Source organism: Phocoena sinus, chromosome 1, assembly GCF_008692025.1.
Source record: "Phocoena sinus isolate mPhoSin1 chromosome 1, mPhoSin1.pri, whole genome shotgun sequence".
NCBI lineage: Eukaryota > Metazoa > Chordata > Mammalia > Artiodactyla > Phocoenidae > Phocoena > Phocoena sinus.
Genome location: NC_045763.1, coordinates 153859873 through 153877728, shown reverse-complemented (window position 1 = coordinate 153877728; position 17856 = coordinate 153859873). Strand labels below are relative to the sequence as shown.

The 17856-nt window shown below is 49.4% G+C and overlaps 1 long non-coding RNA gene across 1 annotated transcript in view; it reads left to right on the top strand.

Moving 5' to 3' along the window:
- LOC116752893 overlaps nt 1-6667 on the top strand; it is a 90978-nt gene extending 84311 nt beyond the window's left edge. The window contains exons 5-6 of the long non-coding RNA XR_004349638.1: nt 4994-5146; nt 6003-6667. This is a non-coding gene — a long non-coding RNA (uncharacterized LOC116752893). The remainder of the gene's footprint in view (nt 1-4993; nt 5147-6002) is intronic.
- The last annotated feature ends 11189 nt before the right edge of the window (nt 6668-17856 follow it).

The following is a 17856-nucleotide window of genomic DNA, read 5'->3' as shown; positions in this document are numbered from 1 at the left end:
CATACCAACCTGACTATTCTGGTCAGCCCCGATCTAAATATTCTGTTCCAATTCTAAGCTACAATGGGTTACCGTTAGTCAATTGTCCCAATTCTGAGTTGGAAAAATATGGTCACCATATCTCTGACCCACATTTTCTCTTGGCGACCCTAATATATCCTGACTGTATTAAATACTTTGTATATTGCTATAGACTGAAAGTTTGTGCCCCCTGCCCCAAGTCATATGTTGAAATCGTAATTGCCAATGTGATGGTATTTAGAGGTGGGGCATTTGGGAGGTGATTAGGTCACAAAGGTAGAGCCTTCATGAATAGATTAGTGTCTCTATAAAAGAGACCCCAGAGGGCTCCCTTGCCCCTTCTGCCATGTGAGGACACAGTGAGAAGACAGCTGTGTGTGAGTCAGGAAGTGGGCTTTTATCAGATACCAGATCTGCTGGTAACTTGACGTTGGACTTCCCAGCCTCCAGAAAGATGAGAGATAAATTCTTATTTATGAGCCACCCAGTCTATAGTGCTCTGTTATAGCAGTCCAAATGGACTAAGACATATACATTGTTGATTCCATTAGTGTCTGCTTGGTCACCTGGAGACTGTAGGTTCCTTAAGGTCTCAGACCATGTTTATTCTCATTCTGTCCTAAGCCTCATGAACATGTCTGTAGTGGTTAGCTAATGCTGCATAACAAATCATCTCAAATATTAGTGACTTAAAACAACAACGATCGTTTATTACCTTTCATTGTTTCTACAGATCAGGAATCTGAGAGTGGCTTGGCTGGGTAGTTCTGACTCAGCTCTCATGAGGTTGTGGTCACAATGTCAGCCAAGGCTGCAGTTCCTAAAGGTGTGATTGGGTCTGGAGGATCCCCTTCCAAGGTTGCCTATTCACATGGCTGGCCAATTGGTGCTGGCTGTTGGGGGAAGGCCTTAGTTCCTCTTCAAGGGGACATCTTCATGTAGCCTGGGCTTCCTTACAACATGGCTACTGGGTTCCAAAGGCAAACATCTTGAGGCAGAGTGAACCAGGCAGAAGCTGAAGCTTTTTGTGACCTAATCTTTAGAAGTCACACGGCATCACTTCTGCTGTGTTCTGTGGTTCAGGGCAATCCCAAGACCCTGCTGATTCAAGCGGGGAGGGAACATAAAACCTGCCTCTCACTGGGTTCTAGTCAGCTGGTAAGGAGAGCTCATGGGATGGGATAAATAAACAGATGTAGCCACGTTGGGATAATAGAGTGCGACCACGTCTCTGGCCCTTGTGAGCCCAAAACAAATGCTCATGTGTGGACTTTGTATTCAGTGGCACTTGGAACTGAAACAACCATGTCACTGGGGAGGGAAATTAATTCAGAGTCCAAATTGTTCACTGCTCTCTGTGTCCACATCCTTTGCCGTGAAATCTTTGGTGTCCTCCCTACCCTGACCCTGGCCCCAACCACATGGCTTGCCTTGACTAACAGGTTGTCAGCAGACGTGAATCCAACAGAGGCTTTATAAGGCACTTGCATGTTTCTCCTGGGGCTCTTGCACTTCTGCCCTTGCCGTGAACATAAGTCTGAGCTAGCCCACGGAGGATACGAGACATGCAGAAAGGAACCGATTTGTCTCAGCTGTCCCAGCCGAGGAGGGCTGACCTACGAACATGTTAGCAGGGCCAGGGAAGATGAGAACCACTCAGAACCCCACAAGCTTGTGAGTTAAATGAACACGTCTAGTTTGAAGGCCTGAGTTTTGGGGTTGGTCAGCTATGCTGCATTTTTGAGGCAATAAGTAACTGACATAGCCCTCTCCTACTATCACAGAAAGCACCTCATGAGCTGGGAGCCTGTGTTCTAGGTCAGGCTCAGTATCTGTTGTATACAGAATTAATGGCCCCCCGATGTCCACATCCTAATTCTCAGAGCCTGTGAATATGTTACCTTACATGGAAAACGGGACCTTGCAGATGGAATTAAGTTAAGGATCTTGAGATGGAGAGATCATCTTTCGTTATCTGGGTGGGCCCAACTTAATCACAAAGGTGCTTATGAAAGGGAGGCAAGATGGTCAAAGTCAGGGAGAAGGTGTGATGACAGCAGAGGTTGAGTGTGTGTTCCCGCTGTGGAGGTCGGAGCCACAGCCAAGGAACGCAGGCAGCCTCTAGAAACTGCAAAAGGCAAGGAAAAAATTCTCCCCTAGAGCCCCCAGAAGAAACACCATTCTGTTGAAACCTTGATTTTCACCTATAAGACACATTTCAGCCCTCCGGCCTCCAGAAATATAAGAGAATAAGTTAGTTGTTTTAAGCCACTATGCTTATGGTAATTTGTTACAGCAGCACTAGGAAACTAATGTAGTGTCTAACAGCTATATGCCCTAGAAGCAGTCAGGTGCCACACTATGACCTCACCTGCTCTTCTGGCAAATGAGGACGCGTGGTAGATTAAAGATGGCCACAGACCTTGACTACTCCTCCTTTTGAGACCTGGGTTGGCCTTAGTGGCTTGCTTGACCAATAGAATGTGGCAGAAGTGACGTTCTGGAACTTTCAAGGCTTGTAACAAGAAAACTTACCTCCTCTCAGGTCTCTCAAAACATGCTCTAGGAGCCTAGCAGCCAGCCCCTGTCTTAAGGCAGGCCTGTCTCCTAGGCAGCTGGCTACCTGGCTCAATTTTTAACAAAATGTCTACGGACACCCTCTCCTCCAGTCCCTTCAGACCCTGCAGGGGGGTCCCAGATCAAATCTTTGGACAAGTGCCCACTGATTAACTGGACAGAGAGTCCAGCTTCCCACCCGAGTAACAGCTTGGCTCTCCTACTGTCTATATCATTCTTTCCATTGGCTTCTGGAGACAGGGCGGCACTGACTGCTTCCCTTGGAGCTGTCATCCCAGGCTCTGCCCCAGCCTGCCATTTTCCTGGCAGCCAGTGGGTTAGGCCTAGAGTTTGCTGGGGTTGGACAGGGTGGGGAGTATTGTTCAACAGAAGGTCTGGGAATTAGAGGGCCTAGAATTGGAGCTGGACTGGGACAAGGGAGAAGGGAACAAGCTCCTGCCTTTACTCAGAGGAAGCGTTGGTGCATTCCAAACCTTCCAACTCACTTACTCCAACTTCCCTTTTCTACAAGCTCTTTACAGCCAGGACCTCCATGTCTATATTTGCCAAATGTAGGAACAGCTTCACCATTTTCAACAATGAAATTTTCAACCTTTCCCAAAAGATGCTATCTATAATTTAAAAATAGGTTTTCCACCTCCCCTCTTTTCATGCACTAGTCTAGCTATTTCCCAGCTATTTCCCATATATATATGTTATGCGTCACTCTGCATTCCTCTAGGAAACGGCAGAGTCTAGGAGTTAAGGCTGTGGGCTCTGGAGTCAGATAGACCTGGGTTTAAATCCCAGCTTGCCTCTTAACAGCTATGCAGGTGAGTTACTTATCCTCTGTAAGCCTTGGCTTCCTTTTCTGAAGAATGGAGTGAATTATTTTCCTTACCTCATAGGGCTATTTGAGGAATTAAATAAGACAGACCACATCAAGGACATATAATAAGTGCTGTAGCAATTGTTATTTAGACTCTCATTGCTTGGTTAGCTCTGAATAAGTTATTACACAACTGACTTCTTCCCTGGTTCTTTATCTAGAAGACAAGAATCTGGGGAGATGGGGAGATAGGCACGAAGGACCTCGACCCAAGGCATTTCTGTTCTCCATTTCCACTGTGGGTAAGGTCAGAGGGGTGGGCTAATGAGTTCAGAAATAGGCCTGAATTTGACAAGAGACCCTGGGGCTTAGGGTAGGCTGTCATCCTCTCTGTTCTGTTCATTTCTCTGCTTTAGTGACAAGCCTTCCAGCCTCAGTCTCATACTCCACAGGGTAGGAGAAAATTTCCCAAGGGAAGGCTTAGAGAGAGCTGGCTTTGGAGGACTGAGCACCATTTAGAGAACTGGGAGAATAAAACTATATGCCCATGTCCGTATCTGTGAGTGTATTTGAAAGTGGAAGACACTTGAAAAAATGCAGAACTGAATGATGGTATTAACTGAGTCACCCCCTGCTTGCAGGCACTCTGACCTGACTCCCGACAAATAGGTAAATCCCCAGTTTCCCTTGGGACATGAGCCAGATGATGTGGAAATGCTCCCCGATGTTTAATGTAAATCCCTCCTCCTGCAGCCAGCCTAAGCCCTATTCTTCCTTCCAAGAGGTCAAGACAGGGAGCAGGCAGTCAGAGGGCCCCCTCTTCCTCAGCAAGAACATTTTCCAAGTCCATGGCTGCAGCTCATCCCAGTGGGAAGCCGCTGAAGGCAGGAGGTTCCATGGCTCCACCTCACGAAGTGTTGGGGGAGGGGTGGGTACAGGACTCGCCAGGCCGCCCTTCAGAGGAGCGGGTGAGGCAGCTGTCCCAGACATCAAGGCTGCTAGGGCGTTAAACACATAAAGGTCAACGGAGCCTGTGTCTGGAGCCTCCTCTGGCCTCCCCTGAGCAGCAGACACCAAGACACACTGTGTTCATGACCCATTTCACCACCCAAGGTGGCGACAGCTATGAAATTGCAAAGCACTTTCCATCCTCAGCCCTGTTCTGGTAACTTCACTCTTCGTGGCTAATACTTCTAGTTCCTCCATATTTGCCTGAGACGAATGAATGACTAAATTCAGGAGTTTTGCTTGGTTTTGTTTGTTTGGTATTTTTTTTTTTTGGTGAAATGTTTGGAAAATGACTGCTAACACTACAATGATCCTCTTTCTCCCGTTTATTTATTTATTTTCTAAGGGAGTGGGGTTGGAATAATTTTTTCTTCTTCTTCTAAAAGGTACTAGAGATTTAGATTTGTAGTACAGTGACCACCTGTCTTATATTTTCTCAGAAAGCCCCAGTTTTTAAAATGTAATTTGTGTAATCTTTACATAAATATGATTTAAATTTTATGAATCATTATTCACAAACTCATGTGTGTGAGAAGTGTGACTCATTTCCTTCCATTTCTGTTTTGACTTTTTATTCAGTTGGGTTGGCAGAATCTTCAAGAACCACCTCCCTTCCCCAGGGTGGCGTCTAATGTGCCTGGATCTGATTCTCAACATGGCCTGTTTGCAGAAGAAACCTCCTCTGAGACCTCAGCCACCCTACCTGGTCTTGGTGGATAGGACCCTCAGATAGTGAGTAGATGTCCTTTGTTCTGCCCCATGGTCCCTTCAGGCTGATGGCTCTTTCCGTTGTTCTCTGCCACTCTCCAGTGATTCTGGAGCTCCAACCATGTGCTGGAAGAAACAGGAGCTTCTATAAGGCCTTTACCTCCCTAGGCGGTCCAGGCAGCATTTCTCTACACGCTTGTTGCTGCCTGGAGCTGTCCCACTCGATGAGGCCCATACCCCCTGTTCTTGGATTCCTCTTATCTCCCTGGTATTTTCCCCTCTCTGGGGTCATCGAGTGAAGAAATGTGTGCAGGGTCAGCTTTTCCAAAACTCATCAATGTCTGTGCTCTCTTGTCCCCCTCCCCCAACCCCATACTTCTGAATTTTAGGAGCTGTCCCGCTGAGCAGGGTGAGGAGAGTCTTATATTTCTTACATAAAAATATATAATATTATTAATATATTTCTCTCCCAAGTCTTGTATCTAATCTATATTCTAGTCAAGGGGACAAAACTGGGCAGAGGGTGATTTTTGCTCTGCTGGTACAACACTGCCCGAGGTAATTAAAAGCCCTAGCTTTGGAGAGGAAGGGCAAAGAGGAGATGGAAACAAGGGGGATCAGGGGGAGACATGTTAATAGTTCTGAAAGTTTTCCTGCTCAGCATAAAGACTCACAGCTCTTTAATATGTTGACCATATGTCCAGTATTTCCTATGACAGTCCCCAGTTTGAGCAATTTTATTCTTTAAAAGGAGACTCATTGTTAAATCTGTAGCTAAGTTTGTTTTAAATTGCATCCTTTGGGAGGGCTTTCCATATAGATACATTAAAGATGGGAGAGGGTGGGAGGACCCTGAGGTCTGCCTCACTTTCTTCTGCAGGTGGAATGCATCATGGCCAAGGGGAGGTGTCGAGAGTCCCCTTGTGCCGTCTGGATTGGAATAAGACACTGCTCAGAAACCCTTCCAAAGAACTGGGGAGTGTCCCTGAGCACCTCCCACTCCCAAAGGACAGTGCATGTGTTCCCTGGTTCCCCAAGCCTAGCAGGGCAGCCCTCCCGTCATCCAGAGAACTGTGGGATCCTATCTGCTTCAAGGACTCTTTCCAAAATGATCTCCCAAGCAGCTCATGCCTGAACTTGGAGTAGTGACAACTACATCTCTCACACCCCACTCATCTTGTTCTCTTCTTGTCCCTTCCCCCCAAGTATAGCATCCTGTACTAGCATTTCCTAGTATGTAAATAGCTTATAATCAGGGCTTGGTTTACCTAATATGTTCTTAGAGTAATAAAGGTAAGTGTCATGTGTATAAGAGTCACACCCAAGCCCCCCCTGCTTTTCTCTCCCCCCACACCGCCCCAGGGTCATCCCAGCCACTCCCATGACTTCAGCTACCACCTATCTGCAGATGACCCAGTCTCTGTGTCCAGCCTACACTTCTCACTAAACCCCACACCTAACCACCCATCTGCCTAAGTACCCCACCTTCCACTTGGAGGTCAAATTTGAAACAACTCAAATTCAAGTTCTCCAAAAGTGGACTCCTTAATTTCTTCCATAAACCTGAGGCTCCTTTGTGTTCCATATTCTGATGCGTCACATTTGACAGTGGTTTTCGGTCCGTGTATGTCAGTGGACGGATGGGTGGGGGGGAAAGGGCGTGTCTATGAACCTCTTGAAATTTTAGGCAAGATTTTGTGTGTACGTGTGTTTTCTTCCTGCAGAAAGAGATGGCAGGTTTTTCAGAACCTGACTGTGATCCCTGAACTAGAGAGTCAAGCCCCTGTCTGTTTCTCTGGCTTCATCTCTTGGCAGTCCCACTTTGAGCCCCAAGCCCCACATCTCCTGAACCTACGCTCGCGGGCAGTGACTGACTCTTGGAGTTCCTGGAAAATGCCATCAGTTTAACGTATGCTGGTTCTTCTACTGAAGTGTGTTCCCATCCTCTTTGTCTGCAACCTTCAGGCAGCACCTCCTCTGGGAAGCCTCCCTTGCCTGACCCAGGCAGAGCTGATCAGCCCTTCCCTAGTGCCCCGCCTCCATATGGCATCCATCATACTGTAGGACAGCCTCTCGCGCCCTGCGTGTGCCTCAGGATCTCCTGCGCATCTTTTAATAAAATGCGGATGCTCCAGCCTTGCTTCCTCCCCAGTGAATCAAAACTGTGAAGGAGAGAGGCCCCCCAGGGGACTCTGAGGCACATGCTGCATGCTAAACCACAGTTGTAGGGCCTTTTTCTGGGTCCATATGACTTGGATGCACCAGACTATGAACTCCTTGAGAGCAGGGATCTTGTCTCAGCCACTTCCCCAATCCCCGTGGCACTTAGAACAGTGACAGAGCACAGTAGAATGAGCCAATCTCAACACTGGCCTACCGGGTGCCAGGTACCATTCTAGGGATCTCCATGTACTGCCATTCAGCACCTACAATTTTCCCATGAGTTACATCATTGATCCCCTTTAGAGATGAAGAAATATTTGTGAATGAGTGAACAAGTGAATCATACTTTCTAGAAAGCTGATTGGTTTAGAGAAATCTGAATATGATTTATTTCATAAACATGACTTTTTACAGGGGCAACAAACGTCTCACTCTGTTCTGATCATGTCCAGGGAGGGGAGAAAGAGAGAATCCGGGAAGGGATGTGATGATTTTCTGGAAAAGAGAACTACTCAGGTGGTGGTAGAACCAGACCAGGGCTGCCAAAAACTCACCCAAGAAGCCCCAACACAGCCCAGGCTGAGTCTGCCTCTTCCCAAACATGAGGGGCTTGGCACAGGGCAGACTAAGACGGCCACCAGGGGAGGGAGGGCAGCATTCCTGTCTCCTGCCTCCTCCTTTTCATGGCCGTTAGCCCCAAGGCCCAGTCTCTAGCTGCCATTTGCTCCCTTGGGAGTATAGTTTAAATCATGAAGTTTAAATCAGAGGCAGGCCTCTGTGTCCATTCACAGCCACCTGCAAGCTGAACAAGGCCTTTGAGATCACAGAATTCTGCTCCTTACCACGGAAGTGATGGGAGGACCACTCCCAGCCAGAAAGGGCAAGTAGGATTCAGAAAACAACGCAGAAGGGTGGCTGGCAGGACCTCAGTCACACCACAACCATGGCACTGGGGTGACCCAACCCTGTTCTCATCCCGTTTTTCAAGGTCCTGCTCTTCAGGGACCACCTTAACCCTAACCCTCCAGAAGCCTTCCCAGAAATTGCACACTGTGTCCTCTCTCAGGCATCCACTCCCAACTCAACCCCAGAGCTTTCCCTCATAACACTTCTCTCTTCCCAGGCTGCTAGTCCCAGTTTCCCCAGGGAGCCATGAGCCCCTCAGACATCACAGACCTCCCATAGGAGCTAGCACCCCACTGGGAGCTCAAGAGTAAACAGCTTGACTATTCTGCTTACCAACAAGTCTTAAAAAATTAAAACCCTCCCAGTAAAATAACATCCAGTTATTTGAGTGAACAATTTGCCCTTACATTTTAACGTAGATTTTAGAGTTGTCCCAGCACAGTTTTTTAGAGATGTAACACAACAAGAGTTTAAAATGGTCTTGAATTCCAGACCTAGACCCCTTGGGTTCAAATTCCAGCTTTGCAACTTATTAGCTGTAAATTCACAGGCAATGTCCTTAACCTTGCTGTACCTCAGTTTCCTCATCCCTAAAATGGGTATAAAAATAGCACCTAGTCATAGGGCTGGTGTGAGGAGTGGATGAGTTAGTGTAAAGCACTTAGGACAGTGTCTGCCACACAAGCAGGAGCTCATAATGTGATCCTCTCATTAATTAAATCGATGTGATTCTCCCATGACCTCCTGTGATTCTCACAACACTAGAAAGTAGGTAAAGATCTCTCCTCTTCACAGAAGAGGAGACCAGTCTCAGAGAAGTTATGTTACTTGCCTCCGACAACACAGCTAATACATGAGCACCTGGTTACTCAAAGCCAGGATTCTGAGCTCCACAGACATGGCATAAAAAAGCCCTCAACTCTGGCGTCCCTACCGTCCCTCCAACTTCCCCTCCCCTGGCATTCCTGTGGCCTTCCCACACATTCTTGAAGCTTCCCAATAGCAGTTGGCTTTTCCACCCCAAACCCACTGTGGGCTGGGGGAATGGTGTCCCCCTCGCCCGCCACACTCCTCCCTTTCTGATCATGGGCAGAGAGACATTCACGAACCACTCTGGACTCAGCTGACAGTGCTGGTGGGTGCTGTGAGCAGGCAGGAACCACGGTCCTCATTTGGCTCTCCCAGGACCCAACCTACACAGGATCCTATAGATTATCTCCTGGTGTCATCCTGCCAGGCTTTGCTGACGCAGCTGCCCAGGGCCCAGTGCAGTGGAGCCTGTCAGAGGGGGATGTCCTAGAACACAGGACTCTGCCCCTGAGGCAGCTTGGTAGAGCTGCTGTGCCAGGAGGGTGGCTGGGTAGGTGTCCTTGGACAGGCTGAGGACAGAGAGGAGGTTGAGGACCTTGCTCTGCACGGGAGCCAGATGCTATCTGAAAAGGCAGAATGATGTCACATAGAAGCTTTGGGTGGGATCCTCAGACAGGAGAGACCTGGACAGAGACCCATCAGCTGTAGCATGAGTGCTGATCCCTTCAGGGCGTCCTGGGCTTTGCAGCTCACCCAGTCTCTTCAACACAGATGTTGCCTCACTAAGTCTCGTAACTGTCCTCTCAGGTAGATATTGTTATTATCTCCATTTACAAGTGAAGAACTGAAACTCAGAGCCCCTGTCTCCAATCTAGGGGTCTTGCTACTAACCTCACCGTTGAACAGACACAAACCTAATCCAGGAGACCAGGCAGGTTCCAGATGCATATGTGAGCAGGTGACGCTGGTGGGGAGCGGCGTAGAGACTGCAGAGCAGGCTCTGCTCCGTGCCTGCTGATCGTTGCCAGGTGGGAATGCAGCCTCAGGATTACAGGATCTTTGGTTTTTTTCCGGAGAAGCTGGAAATCTGGATGTTTAAAATGTGAAATTTCCCATTTTTTTATGTTGGCAGCTAATCTTATTTAGTTTAAAATGTCTAGCAGGCTTCTCTGCTGGCGCAGTGGTTAAGAATCCACCTACCAATGCAGGGGACATGGGTTCGAGCCCTGGTCCGGGAAGATCCCACATGCCGCGGAGCAGCTAAGCCCGTGCACCACAACTACTGAGCCTGCGCTCTAGAGCCTGCAAGCCACAACTACTGAAGCCCGTGTGCCTAGAGCCCGTGCTCCACAACAAGAGAAGAAGCCACCACAATGAGAAGCCCACAACAAAGAGCAGCCCCCACTCGCCACAACTAGAGAAAGCCTGCGAGCAGCAACAAAGACCCAACGTAGCCAAAAACAAATAAATTATTTTTTAAAAAGTCTAGTGGGCTAAACAAAACACATTCTTGGGCTGGATTCGACTCAGGCTGCCAATTTGCAGGCTTGGGCCAGCACACTGCCTTTAAGATGCCAGTAAGGCTGGGATAAGCCCTATCCTCCTCAATCGAATTAAAATGTTCAAATGCCCCAGTAGGTCATACCCATGTAAGTCAACACAAACCAGTGAGTGAGGAATTATTTACTGAATGCCTGTATGTCAGACTTAGTTTTAGGGATACAGGATGTATCTCAACAAAAACAGAAAAAAACACCAAACTCATGGAGTTATATTCTAATTGGGAGACATATGATAAAGATAAATTTGTAAAATTTATAATGTGTTAATAACAACTGCTAAGGGGAAGAAGAAAGCAGAAAAGGGACTTACAAAGTTTTGTGCAGGTATTTCAATTTCAGACAGGGTGGCCAGAGACAGCCACTGAGAAGATGAAATGTGATAAAGACTTGAAGTTGAGGGGTGAGGGAGTTATGTAGATATCTGCAGGGAGAACAGGCAGAAAGAGGGAATAACACGTACAAAGGCCCTGAGGCCCAAGGAGAGTACCAGAGTGGCTGAGAAACAGGAAGGGGGCAAGAGTGGCTGGGAGAGGTGTGGATAGTAGTATTAGAGGTGAGAGAGGTAACAGGTAAGAGGAGTGAGGAGGAGAAAGCCAAAGTACCTAGGGCTTTGGGTCTCACTTGGAGTGAGACTGGAAGCCATTGGAGTGACAGGGTCATTCTTGCTGCAGTGTTGAGGATCAGTTGAAGAGAAGCAAGGAATGAAGCAGAAAGAGCTTTTAAAACACCAGTGTGATAATCTGGGTAAGGAGATCGTGGTGGCTGGGGCCACAGTGCTGGCTGTCAGGGTAGTGAGAAGCGATCAGATTCTGGACATATTTTGTGGGCAAGCCCAGTGGTGTGCTAGTAAAGGCTGAACAACCAGCTCTTGCAGGGTGGTAGCTGATTTCCATTCCTAACAGGTACAGAGAGATGTGTGAGAGCACCAGGCCTGGAGCCCTCCAAGGGGCAGGAAGGGTTCCAACCCCACTCTTGCTGGATTCAGCAGGGGCCCGGAGGCAGAGTTACGCTTTCAGGTCCGTTCTTCCCCACCAGCTTGGTTACCCAACTCCTTTTGTGGGATCTTGTGTACCCCTGCCTATGGGGCAATGAAGAAGTGTAAGACACAGATCTATGGCTGGTAGCTGTGTGGCTTTTGACAGGTTATTTAATCTGAGTCTCCATTTTTTTTGTATTTAAAGTGGGGATAAAAATGACAATGAGGCAATACATGAAGGTTCTTAACATATTGCCCGGCACATAGTAGCCATTTAATGTGTGAAAAATATTATTATTAATATGATAAGACAAAAACAAGGGGAAAAAGTGAAAGATTAATTTAGGATATAATTAAGGATATTTTTAGGTGGTATAGACCAGATCAGCCTTCATTCTTGGAAGCAAGTAGGGCCAAGAAAAGGGGGAATAAAAAATTGGAGTTAATGCATCATTCATGCATTACATAAATATGTATAAGGGGCCTACTCTGTATCTTTTTCTCCCCTTCATAGTACAACCACCATTTATGATATACTTAGATTTATTTATGTGTTTGTTTATTTTTTTTCCAGCTCTATTGAGGTATGATTGACAAATAAAAGTTATATGTATTTGGGTTACACAATGTGATTTTTTTGAGGTTATTTTCTGTGTCTCCTGCTAGACTGAGCTCTCCAGGAGGGCAGGGACCATGTCTGTTTTGTTCACAGCTGTGTTCTCAGAGACTAATATAGTGCCAACCGCATAGTTGGAACTCAATAAGCATTTGTGGGATGAATGCCAGGCCTGGGCAGGGTGCTGGGATACGCTGTAAGACTTCATAGAGCATTTCATCTCAAGGGGAAGCTGGAATAACTTAATTCTCTGAAGGCAGTTCTGAGACCCTTTGTGAGAGCAGAAGGTATCAGGCAAGGGGCCTGAGATGAGGAGAGAGGGACAAGGCAGTGGAGGAAGATGACAGGCACACGAGCACTGATAGGGAGGCAGCAGGGGCACCAGAGATGGGCTGGGGCGGGGGGAGCAGGAGAAGGGGCCCATCGCTGGGCTTAGAAGCCAGGACTGGGGCCGAGAGGGTGAGGGTGAAGCTTGCAAGAGGGAGGCTGAAAAGGGAGTGACCTGGAGCCACCTCCGCCCCAACCCACCAGGGACTTGGGTTGAAGGAAGGAGCCCAGCTCTGGGTCACAGGGACCGGGTGGAGTGGAGGCAGCCTGGAGCTGCACTGAAGGGTTGGGAGAGTCCTGGCGGAGCTGCAGGGCTCGGAGGCGCCTGGGGCTCAGTGAGGGCCTGGTGGACAGGAGAGTGCTGTGGGAGCGGAGCAGCACAACGGGGCCAGGATGATTTAATCCCACGGCAATGTGACGGCTAATGAATTTCGTAGCCCCTCCCTGAGCTCAGCCACAAGCGGAGCCCAAGGCTGGGGGAGAGAGGAAGAAGCTGGGAGCAGGATGGGAGAATGAAGTGAGCAGCCTGAGGAGGAAAAGGAGGGATGGGTGAAGGGGAGAGAGGACCAGAGGAGAAAGGAGGGGGAGAGAAGGGTGGGAGGGAGGAGTAGGGTCTCCTGACCACAAGAATCAGTGTGACAGCCTCACGGACCAAATGGCCCATATCACACCCTTGTACCTCCACGGGTGGTGACCATCAAAAATCAGGTTCATAAATGCCAGTCTGATGGGGTGACACAGCCTCTTTCTGGGGGAACATGTAGTCTAAGGGCAGAGCCACGTTATAAGAAGAGCATAGGGCTTCCCTGGTGGCGCAGTGGTTGAGGGTCCGCCTAACGATGCAGGGGACGCGGGTTCGCGCCCCGGTCCGGGAGGATCCCACGTGCTGCGGGGCGGCTGGGCCCGTGAGCCACGGCCACTGGGCCTGCGTGTCCGGAGCCTGTGCTCCGCAACGGGAGAGGCCGCAGCGGTGAGAGGCCCGGGTACCGCCAAAAAAAAAAAAAAAAGAAGAGCATAGCTGGCTCCCCTCTGAGCCCGTCCTTGCCTTCCTCCTTCTGCCCCCTCCTCACCTCACCTCCCCATCTCCCCTCTTTCTTCCGCTCCGCAGAACAAACGGGAAGGAGGGTGGCTGCCTGCCCAGAGAGCTACTGCATTCAGAATGAGCAGACAGATGAGTAATGTTCATGATATAATAGCCCTTATGACGACGCCGCGGTTTACCCAGCACATGTCTCCAGAACCCAAGGCTCTCTTTCAAATCCACGTTCCGCTTAAGGCGGAAGGGGGCTTCTCTGTCCTCCAAGAAGGATCTGAATATAAAAAAGGGGGCTTCCCTGGTGGCGCAGTGGTTGAGAGTCCGCCTGCCGATGCAGGGGATGTGGGTTCGTGCCCCAGTCCGGGAAGATCCCACGTGCGGCGGAGCGGCTGGGCCCGTGAGCCATGGCCGCTGAGCCTGTGCGTCCGGAGCCTGTGCTCCGCAACGGGAGAGGCCACAGTAGTGAGAGGCCCGTGTACCGCAAAAAAAAAAAAAAAAGGGAACCTGAATTCCAGCATGAGAGAGGCAAGGTAGACTGAAGGAAGAACTTCCTCACAAGGTCATTTAAGCTTAAAGTGCTAGGCTAATGAAGGCTCGGTGTATGAAGCCAAGGTGGGGTGGAAAGCCTTCATTTCTGGGGGTATCTAGTGAAAGCAGAGCCACCACTATCCCAGACTGCCTCCTCCCAGCTCACCACAACACTTTGCTAACTCCAGAGCCTCTCATTGAGCCCTGGCCAATGGAGCAGACAGTGGGGGCTGCCAGCCACCTTCCAAAACATGTTTTGCCTTTTTGCCTTCATTCTGTGGCTTGGCTCAACTGGGCCTGAAAATTCCCCACACCTGGGGTAGGCCAAGATGGGATGCTCCACCATTAACATCACTGTTTCCAGCTTGAACGCCCTGCTCTGTCCTCAGAACAGCCTTATGGGGTGGGACAGCAGGTCTTCAGTCCCCAAAAGCAGCGAGGGGGGGCAGCTTCCAGGGCCACAAGGGGGGAGGGGCATCAAGAGGCCATGGTTCAGAGTCTCTGGGGTCTTGCTGCACAGCCCCTAGTGCCACCCCCAGAGTGCCTCCCAAGAAAGAGCATCTACAGTGGGCTTCTAAGACCTGGCTGGAGTAGCCCCATCAGCTCACTGCCAAGAGGTGACTGGATCGAAGGGGCATCATTTGTGCCCAGTAAATTTCTTCCCAGCTTGCAGGCCTCGGCCCAGAGCTCCCTTGGCTAAATCCTCTGTCTATGGCCGCCAAGGCCAGTGTAAACACTACAAAGGAAACACAGTGTCTCTTGGCAAGGACACTTCATAACAAAGCTCGGGATTCTTCCATGATGCTGTTTCATGAGCTACGGCCATGAAAAGTATTTCTCAAAAAATAAAATAAAATAAAAAATAAAAAGTATTTATCCTTTACTGTGAATCTTTGGGTTCAGACAGTCGTTATGGGTCTTGTTGCCCCGATTGTCCTGTCTGTGTGTGTATTGCCCATTTTAGACTGAGAGTCAATGGAACACTTCAAATAAGCCCTAAGTTCCCCTGCTACCCTCCCTGGGCACGGACTGGGGAGGGAGAACAAGGATGAAGCCAATCATGGCTCCTCTTTCCCACACCATCAGCTGGGAGAATCCCTCCTCACACTGCTCTTGGGAAATGCCAATGCCAAGCTGATGGGGAGAAGCAGCCTCTGTCAGGGGCAGAACCACACCATGTGAAGAAAAGAGAAAGGAGATCCAGGAACAAACCACAGGCACGCAAGTGTGAACAGAAGGCAGGGTGAATGTAGGAACAGAGGGGTTCCAGGAATCTGCTCGGGTGGGCCGCCCTCCCTTCCGGAAGGGTGCTTTGACACAATTTCCAGGGCAGGATGGTGGCTCCACTCTGGAGAACCAAGCTGGGGCCCACAGACAGCTACCAAAGGGCGTTCTCTCTCTCCCTCTGCTTCAGCCTACAGAGGGAGAGCCCCTGGAGGCAACAGAAGTCTCAGGCAGTGGGTGGGAGTGCACGTGTACAGCGCTGTGACATCCTACAGTAGCACTTCTGAACGCTGCAGGCTGAGAAAGGAGAAAACTGGAGCTGAGAACATTGGCTTCCATCTTTGCCTCTGTCTGGATCCTTTCCCTCTGGTGGGGCCGGAATCAGGAGGGAGCTACGGGTGGGCAGCCACGTGGCTCAGCCCCTGAGCCCTGTGATCTGGCTCCGAGTGAGGCCAGGGGTGTGCACAGGAGGTAGGCGGAGGAGGGCCAGGAGGCAAGAGGGAGATGGGGCACCGTTCCCTGAGCTGCAGGCCAACCAGTCATTTTTCCAGACTGGGCAAGCAGAGCAGAACACAAGAAAAATAAAAAGAAAGGAGGCTGATGTTTATGGGGATAATGAGAGGAGTGGGCAAGCATTGTGTCAGCTCCCGGAAAAGAGATGACAGCTCTGTTATCTCAGTAAAAGCCACAGACCAGGTTTCGGGAGACCAGGGTTCCAATGCAGCCTGACACCGGGAGTAGTGTGGGTAGGAGTCGGGTCATATCATGTTTTATTAACTAACACCGCCCCCCACACTCTCACACACACATAACTCACTGTGGATTACCATTCGTTCAGCAAGCATTATCAGTATAGTGTAGCATGGACCCTGGAGCCAGGCTGCCTGGATCTGACACTTAGAGACTGTATAACACTCTGTAAAATGGGGATAATAATAATAGTACCTAGTCCTGTGGTTGTTATGATGATTAAATGAGCTAATGCACTGTAAAGTAGATGCATGGTACATAGTAGGCTCTTGGAAATGTTAGCTATTCTGACCATTATTATTCCTCTGCCAGGTCCTTTGCCAGGAGCTGGGTTTCTGCCTTGGAGACCCTCCGATCATACAAAGGAGGTACAAGCAGTAACTGCACCATGCGGTAAGTGCAGTAAGAGAGCTGTGGCCCAGGGGAGCACGGACAAGAGCAAGCTCACTCTGCCTGTGGAAATCAGGGAGAGCTTCATACAGGAGATAATATTTGATTTGGGTCCTGCAGGGTGAATAGGAGTTCCCCAAATGACGAATAAGGAAAGAAGGACATCTGAACCTAGATTGGGCAAAAGCTTAGAGACATGAAAACCTGGGATACATGACCCCGTGAATCTGGCTCTCAAGTTCTGTAGGAATTATAGAAGGAAATGAGAATGGCAGGAAAACCAGGTCAGACTGCAGGGCCTCGTGTCATGCTAAGGCATTTGAATTTTGTTCTGTAAAAAACTGAGACTAACTACGGAATTTTAAGCAAGGGGATCGCATGATCAAGTTTGTGTTTTGGGAAATAACACACTTGTGGGTCATGAAAAATAGATTAGAAAGTGAGAAGCCTGCAGAAAAACACACACAGGAGAATTTTGCAATGGCTCGGGCAAACACAAAGGAGGAGAAAGTATTCTAGTGCTCCTGGACTGGCTGGCAGATTACACTGAGGCCAGGGTGCAGGGTACTGACACCTACTGTGTGTCAGAACTGTGCCAGGTCCCAGGGCTCCAAGTAAGAATCAGATTTGACACAGGCCACTGGGGAGTTTGTAGAGCAGGCAGAGAGGAGAACAGAGGAGGGCAGGGAAGAGGCACAGGTCCTGGGCTGGACACACACTAGGGGGATGCTGGAACACATGGACAGAGTGCGTATGGCTACCCATGGGGTTGGAGAGGAAAGTGCTGTCAGGAGATCATCCTAGAGGATGCAACAGCTGGAGGACGGAAGGGTCAGAGAGCAAAGATGTGGAGATGTGAAATAGCCTGGAGGATTCTGGTTGCTGTGAGACAGTCACATGGTTAGGGTCTAGAGTTTGAGAAACGAGGCTGGAGAAGTAAGGAAGAGTCAGAGCTCAGCCAAAGGTGTGGATCCCAATCTCTCACGGTGGCAGCCTTTAAAAATACAGATCTAGGACTTCCCTGGTGGCGCAGTGGTTGAGAGTCCAACTGCCGATACAGGGGATATAGGTTCGTGCCCCGGTCCGGGAAGATCCCACATGCCGCGGAGCGGCTGGGCCCGTGAGCCATGGCCGCTGAGCCTGCGTGTCTGGAGCCTGTGTTCCACAACGGGAAAGGCCACAACAGTGAGAGGCCCGTGTACTGCAAAAAAGAAAAAAAATACAGATCTATTTGAATCAGCATCTCTAAGGCGGGGTGGGGGGGTGGGGGCTCAGACATTTTTAAGAGCTCTCTGGTGAATCTGACCTGCACCATAGGCTAAGAACCACGGTTATGGGGACAGGAAGTCACTGAAAGGTGACCTGGTCAGATCCATGCCTTAGGAAGATCCAGGTGGAAGGTGGAGGCCAGAGGGAGGGTGAGGCAGGGACACTCGTTCGGGAGCC